Here is a 7,537-nt window from a genome sequence, read left to right as displayed (position 1 = left end):
AACTAAATTATTTATAAATTAAATATGTATCATGCATCTTTCAGTTAGTTGGCAGCAATAGTCAACTTTTTATTTCAAATTCTATAGTTGTCTGTCCATCTTCATCAGTTTGTTGTCCAACATCAAACAGTTTGTTATCAACAGGAGGTTGTCTTTATATATATATATATATATATATATATATATATACAGTTTGCATTTTATTAATCTGATTCCATTGAGCCCTTTAGTTTTTCATTTTGTTATGTGTTTTTCCATCCTTTGTTTTCTTTCTACTAATGTTTATTTATTTGATAGTTAAACCCCTTTAAGCAATCTTTGAACATTAATCGATAATAGTATAACTCCATAATTTTAGGGTAGGCAGAACATTGTAAGTTCCCACAGCCATAGTTTGCACACATAACTTCTTCAGAAACCGAGAAGGGCAGGGCCACTACTAATTTTTGTTAGCGTCAGTTTTGCATCCTCTCACTCTCCGTGAGTGATGGATTGCTTTTAGTCTGCTCTTTGTCCTCTCCGAGAATAACGGATCTATCTTCCATGTAGACTGCAGATCATGCTAACTAATTCAATTAGTTGTTATCTCTAGCTCTTTCACCGTTGATTTCATATTTCATGTGGTGGATATTATTTGTATAAATCTACATTTAACAGATTGTAAATTACACAATAAATTAATAGAATATTATTCTCAGCATTTCTGTTTTTCTTCTTCATTTCTCTGCAAGTTTTGTTTCTTGCTTTCTAGCTATATCTGTAGTTTTGGTATGCAAGAAATTCTACATGGTATCAAAGCTTAGGTGCTAGAAAGGAAATGTAAATCTTTGTTTGTTGCCGATATAGAAGATCAGAGTTGAAAAATGGAGTTCTTAGCTTCTATTATTCTCACACCATACAACGATTTTGATTCGAAGCCAAAATTCTGCTTCAGCTTAGAAATAGAGGCCTCTACCAGATAGTTATGAATACAGAGGTTGAACCCAATCCAGCAGTTGAAAAGTCTAAATATTTCAATAGGATGGATGAGGCCTTTGGTCTATTATGCTTATCCATGTCTTCAAAATTGTTGTTTCATGTTGAAGAATGCAAAAATCCAAATGAGGTTTGGACTAAGCTGAAGACTCTTTTTGGGAAGCAAGATGAGATGCAGGGTCACATTCTAGAAAATGAGCTTAGCTCATTAGATCCGAGAAGTTTTGAAAACATTCAAGACTTTTTCACAAGGTTCAAGGCCTTATTACTCCAGCTAAAAGAATGTGGAATTGACAAATCTAAGGAAGAAAACAAATTAATTCTTGCTATTTTGTCAAAATTGGGTCCAAATTATGTTGTATTTGTCTCTTCTTTTCACACAATTAGGCTTACAATAGGAGCAAGTTGGAAGATGTTGACTCTCGATGCTTTCATTGACTGTTTGATACATGAGCAGGATAAGCTCATAAAGATGGATACTTTAAAAGATTCTAAAGCTAATGCACTTGTTGTGCATACAAGTGAGAAGAACAATTCACAATCCAAGACTCAATCCAAGATAGAGAAGAAGTCCGATGAGCCTTGCGATTTTTGTGGCAAGGTGGGACATGCAATCAATAGGTGTTGGAAGAGACTTGAATCTTTAGAAGAGGCCATGCAACAATATCACATTTTAGCCTTCTTCATCATAGATAGGTCAAGGTCAAAGTCATGCTCTTTCTGCATGGGCCTTGCTTTCATCTTCATCTTCTCCTTTGTGACACATCATTTCAGTGGACCTATCTTGTTTCTCCTTTGTCATATTATGAGGGAGATTTTATACTGTTAGTGCTAATGCTTCTTGGTTTTGTTTCAAGTTTGATCAGTTCACTGTTGGCACCTGTATTTTTTGACTAGCAACATCTTCTTGCATGGTTGAGTAGTGTCGTTGGGGTCATTCATGCAGATTCATGTGCCACGTGCATCTTCGAATGTCAGATGTTTTGCCTTTGTTTGCCATTTGGTTATTGTTCGAGTAGTGTCATTGAGGGCACTCATGCAAATTCTTGATCTTGGTCATCATCTTGGCTTTTGAGGAGGCTCTACATTCAGCACTATGGCAGTCATCATTCGACAGTTGTCCACACTTTTCTTGTATCTCAAAGAATGTTCTTTTGCACTTCATATAGTTTTGCATGATCCTCTCTCTCTCCGTGAATAATGGATCACTTTTAGTCTGCTCTTTGTCCTCTCCAAGAATAATGGATCTGTCTTCCATGCAAATTGCAGATCATAAGCTAACTAATTCAATTAGTTGTTATCTCTGCCTCTTTCACCGCTGATTTCATATTTCATGTGGTGGATATTATTTGTATAAATCTACATTTAACAGATTGTAAATTACACAATAAATTAATAGAATTTCATTCTCAGCATTTCTGTTTTTCTTCTTCATTTCTCTGCAAGTTTTGTTTCTTGCTTCCTAGCTAGATTTGTAGTTTTGTTATGTAGGAAATTCCACAATTTTATCTTTTGTTAGTCTAGTTTAAATCCCTCAAAATCCCTCTATCCTTTAATCAGTCTAAAGATTCATCAACAATGTTAGGCCTCTATACATGATAGAACTCAACAATAATTTCAGAGATGAGGAGGATATGTATGTACTTGCACTGTTTTACCATGTTAGGAGTATACAAACTTGGTTCTTCTGGCCCAACTAGTGCTACCGACATATGATAAGATTTGTTGAGTAACTAAAGCTATCTTGCTTAACTGCATGTGTAATTTTCAATTATGTACAACACTCAAACAGATACCTAAAAATTTTCAGTTACAACATTTTTGGTCATTTGGCCAAATATCTGGTGTTCATGCTTCCATCAAGAATTTTATAATAAATGGCTTAACACTTATTTTTAATTAAAATATAGATAATGAAATAACAATTTACCATCTTGTCCTATCAATTGCATGATTACCTTCCTTAAAATTGTTTCTATGATCCCCTCTTATTTAAAATAAGAAGGCCTTATCAACAAGGAAAGCAATAATCATTTCTACAAATTGCACTTTATAAACGTCTTGAACATCGTCGTCTTAATTTAGTCGAGTTAGAATGATTAATTAAGCAGAGTACAACCGATACTAATAGATCATAAATTCTATTCGTGAAACTAAATATCATTGTAGACAAACTGAAAAATAGAACCATACTATTTTCTATTTTAAACCGACAAACTGAAACATAGTTAAATGCTTATCATTATTTTCTATTTTAAACCGTCAAACTGAAACATAGTTAAATGCTTATCATTATGTCGAAAACGAAGGGAGTCCTAGACGACCTAAACCAACTACCCTAGATTTATTCATTACTCTATTTCTAGCAGCACTTTAAAGCTGTTTTCATGTGCTATCATTTACTAAATAGAGAGTCTTTAATATAAGACTAATCTCAAAATATATGGCTATTGTTTATGCTTAAACTTCTATTTAGTTGAATATTTTTCAATTTGGCTGTAGTATTGGTACCTCTGAATTTTGGATTGATTTCAAGATGTGGGACTCTCGTAGATGAAATCAAACCTTCAAGAAGTTGGTTCTTTTCTCAATTTAGATGTAAGTGTTGATTCGACTCACGTAGATTAAACTTAACACCTAGTTATTCTATTGATTTGAAAAGAAGAAAGCAGAAAAGAAAAAGAGCTGATACACTAGAGTTTAATGAGTTTTATCTTTGTTCACAATAACATAAAGAATTAATGGAAGTTAGAAAGATTCAAACAGTACTTTGTTTAACCAATTTTTCCAAGTATATATAGAGGTAAGAAATTCAACTGTTCATGCAAATTTTGTTACACTACATATTAAAAAATCAACAAATCTCATTTATACATCAATATATCATAAATGAGAAGAGGTGAAACGAGCAATCTTATTGATTGTAAAACATTGAGCTTGTTTACAATCCTAAAGAATTGAAGAGGATGCAAATATCTGAAGACAAACTGAGAAGGAACCCCCTTTGAAATGAGGGCGATAGGCCATATATTTAGGATGGGGAGATGTCAAAATTGACATAGTATGTGGCAGCCAAGAGAAGCTCTAGCCACCACTTCAACCAATGAAACGCAAACATGTGTATATCTGATCTGATCCAATGAGACACAATGGATATTCTTCCATTAATGATTTTGTCAGGAGATTGGATCCGCTTGGGAAACCTACTGAGAAACATGGTTGAGAAGATGCTTCTTGTCAAAAAAGGGTGTTCATAGCTCATGGTGTTTAATAGATCTGAGAGAGGGTGAGTGTTGTAGGTGCTAAAGAGTAGTGGGTAGGAGGTAGAGTCTCGTGAGTAAGTTTGCATCTTCAACCTTAGCATCTAGGGTTCTGTAGAAGAGTAACTATAAATGAGTGTTGTAGGGGCCGTGATGGTGTTGTAGGTGCTAAAGAGTGGTGGGTGGGAGATAGTCTCGTAAGTAAGTTTGCATCTTCAACATTGGCATCTAGGGTTCAGTAGAAAAGTAATTATAAATATAAGATTCTAAGCATTGTAAATGGCTTTTGATTCTCACAAATTTGATATAAGGGATTTTTGGAGTTGCATAATTTTAAAAAATAATGGGAAACAATTTTCGAGGTGTATCCATGGTGGTTTCTATATGTCATTATTGACCTTTTGTGACCTTTGTTATCTTGAAATCTTATTTGTGAAAGCAATAGTTAGATTTATATAAGTTTTTTTTAAAAACATATTCACTTCTTCTATCCTAAGCTAGATGTGTTTGAAATTGATATATATTAATCATTGTGTTTTTCATGTGTAGTCTCTAATCCTCATAGTAGAATTAGTTTGATCTTAAGTATTTTATGAAACTCTAATAACTTTTGTTTATTTGTTGTTGTAGGGTTTCTTTATCTTTCTTAGTTTTTTTATGCTTTATTTATTCTTATGTATTTTTTGGTTAAAATTACAACTAGCAAAAGTAAATAACATCATATTCGAGAGTTGTCCCTTTGAAATGTAGAGGAAGATTGCACTTTCGTAGCAATCTCTCCAACTATTTGAATGTTTTGCCACATTTTGGGGGGCAAGTCTTACTACATTTCAAAGTGACAAATCTGTTTACAAATATAGTGAACTAATATTCTAAGCCACATGTCTTGTTTCCCCCATTCTGAGGGAGTCTTTATTTTTCAGTTATAGTGAACTAATATTCTCTACAATTCTCTAGGCCTTTTCTCTTCTTTGAGGGAGTCATAAAAAGTTTTCTTTATTTTTAAACTTTTTTGAACTTGCCATGTTGTGTTTATTTTTTATCTTTTATGAAAGCTTTTAAGTATAATTATTTTTTTAATTCTTATATACATAATTTTTTATAATAAATTTTTTTTTTTTAAAATCTATATGTACATAAAGTTCATTTTTTATATGCAATCTTTATGTACTTTGTTTCTCATCACATTATTATTGTCATTGTAATTTTGTATTTTTCATTTTGTGTAACATATGTCTTAATTGGCCATTGAAATTGTCATGATATAGAAGATTTAGTTTACAAGTCCAAATTTGTAAACAATAGATAAGTTGCAAAAATATTGATTACAAAAATTATTGCAACTTATTTCTATAAATCCTACATAATTCCAACCCTTCGCGTATTGTATAGCTTAAAATAATAAGTCACTTTGCATGATATGTTATCTTCTAGTGTTTGAAAAACTCATCCTAATTTAATCTCGGCATGAATCTCCTTCTTATCAGCAACCAATAGTGCTCTCGACAATCACTTGGGCAACAAAGCACCTAACAACCTTCACATCCACACCCCTAATCAATTATCTAATTCAAACCAGTTAAAAACATAAAATTATCCATTACTTAAGATAAATAAATCAAAATAAAATGGTTATGCTTTCTTACACAAATCTAATCCTTGATGGCCTATCAATATAGAGAACTTGGGAAAATCCTTTTGCAACCAAGCAAGCCTTATGCTTGTTAACTAACGCATTTTATATTAAAAAACTTTGATAGATCCACTTGCATCAAAAATTATTCCTATCCTTAGGAAAAGGGACAAGATCCCAAGTATTATTTCTCTCTAAGAATGATCTCTTCATGCATTACTTAATTGAAATGATTATACCTTCAAAAATTATGGATCAAAAATTGAAGCAACCCTACAACAATGATGAATAAGAAATAGAAATAAAAAATGGAATGCTTGATTAAAAATACTTAATTGAAATGATTATACCTTCAATTGATGATGTAATTTTATCTTAGGACAAGTCATCCATGTTTTGATTGTATAACATAATAAATTATTATAAAATCCATTATAAAGTCATCATGAAAATATAATTGAAGATGACTTGTTATAGCTTGCTACTCCTTGAACTCAAATCCAATCTTGGAGAATAATAATTGCTCTTGAATTGGAATGATAGCATAAATAATGAGATGATAAAATGAATTATGAGTGATATCTTATATATCAATCTCAATGTAAAATTCACTTTTGTCCAACTCAAAATAATTATTTTTTTCACATTGAATATAGATCTAGAAATGGCAAGGCTAACATTCTCCCAATATTTCAACAAAAGAAAATCCGATATTATTCAATGATTGTCAGTGTCCTGACAAAATAGGCTCAAATTTTTAAGGTCACAACATAATAAGGCCCTAATACCATAAATGTAATTTATATAAAAAATGACAATATTTAAGTCGGGGGAAAAGTGCATTGAACTTTAAAATGACATAGGACCCATATGAGCTTAAAATGAAATAAGATAAAGGGCACACTTAAAATAAGGGCCCAAATAATAAAGTGTTCATGTATTAAAGTGAAATGGGACTCATAATATTGAATTGAATATTAGTTTAATACATTAAAAGGTTATAATATATAGAGGAATAGAAAAATTAAAATAAGTGATAGGAGAATGTGAAATTGAACTCATTAATTAAAGGAGTACAATTTACAATACTACAAGAAGACTCATCAAGATCAAAATGATTAAGATACTTTGAAGAACTATCATCATGTTCCATTTTTTCCAATCTAATAGTTGATGAATTAGTGGTAGAAAAACTAGAAGTAATCTCCTCAAAATGAATGCTCCTCTCTATTAACAACTCATGAGTGGTAGGATGGAGAATCATATAGCCTTTGACATCATTTTGGTGCTCAAAAAATATGCAAGGCTTTCTTTACACATCCATAGCCTTACATTTATTTGATGGAATGTGTTCCCATGTAGGAGAAACAAAAAATTTGAAGTGTTTAATTATGGGTTTCCAACCAATCCAATCTTGAAAAGGAGTTAACCCCCTTCACAACTTTGTAAGGAAATTGGTTTTGGATGTAACATGTATATAGGTGATGGTCTCTACCTAGTATTGAGGTGCCACAGATTTGGAGTATATCTTACAATTTTTCATCTTCAAGGACCTATTCTTTCTTTATGTGACACTATTTTTCTAAGGGTTGTATAGAGTTATGTGTTACATGTTAATACCTTCTAATGAACATAATTGTTCAAACTAATGGTTAGCATATTCGTCCAC

This window comes from Cryptomeria japonica, chromosome 11, assembly GCF_030272615.1.
Source record: "Cryptomeria japonica chromosome 11, Sugi_1.0, whole genome shotgun sequence".
NCBI classification, from domain to species: Eukaryota; Viridiplantae; Streptophyta; class Pinopsida; order Cupressales; family Cupressaceae; genus Cryptomeria; species Cryptomeria japonica.
This window is presented reverse-complemented; position numbering follows the sequence as displayed.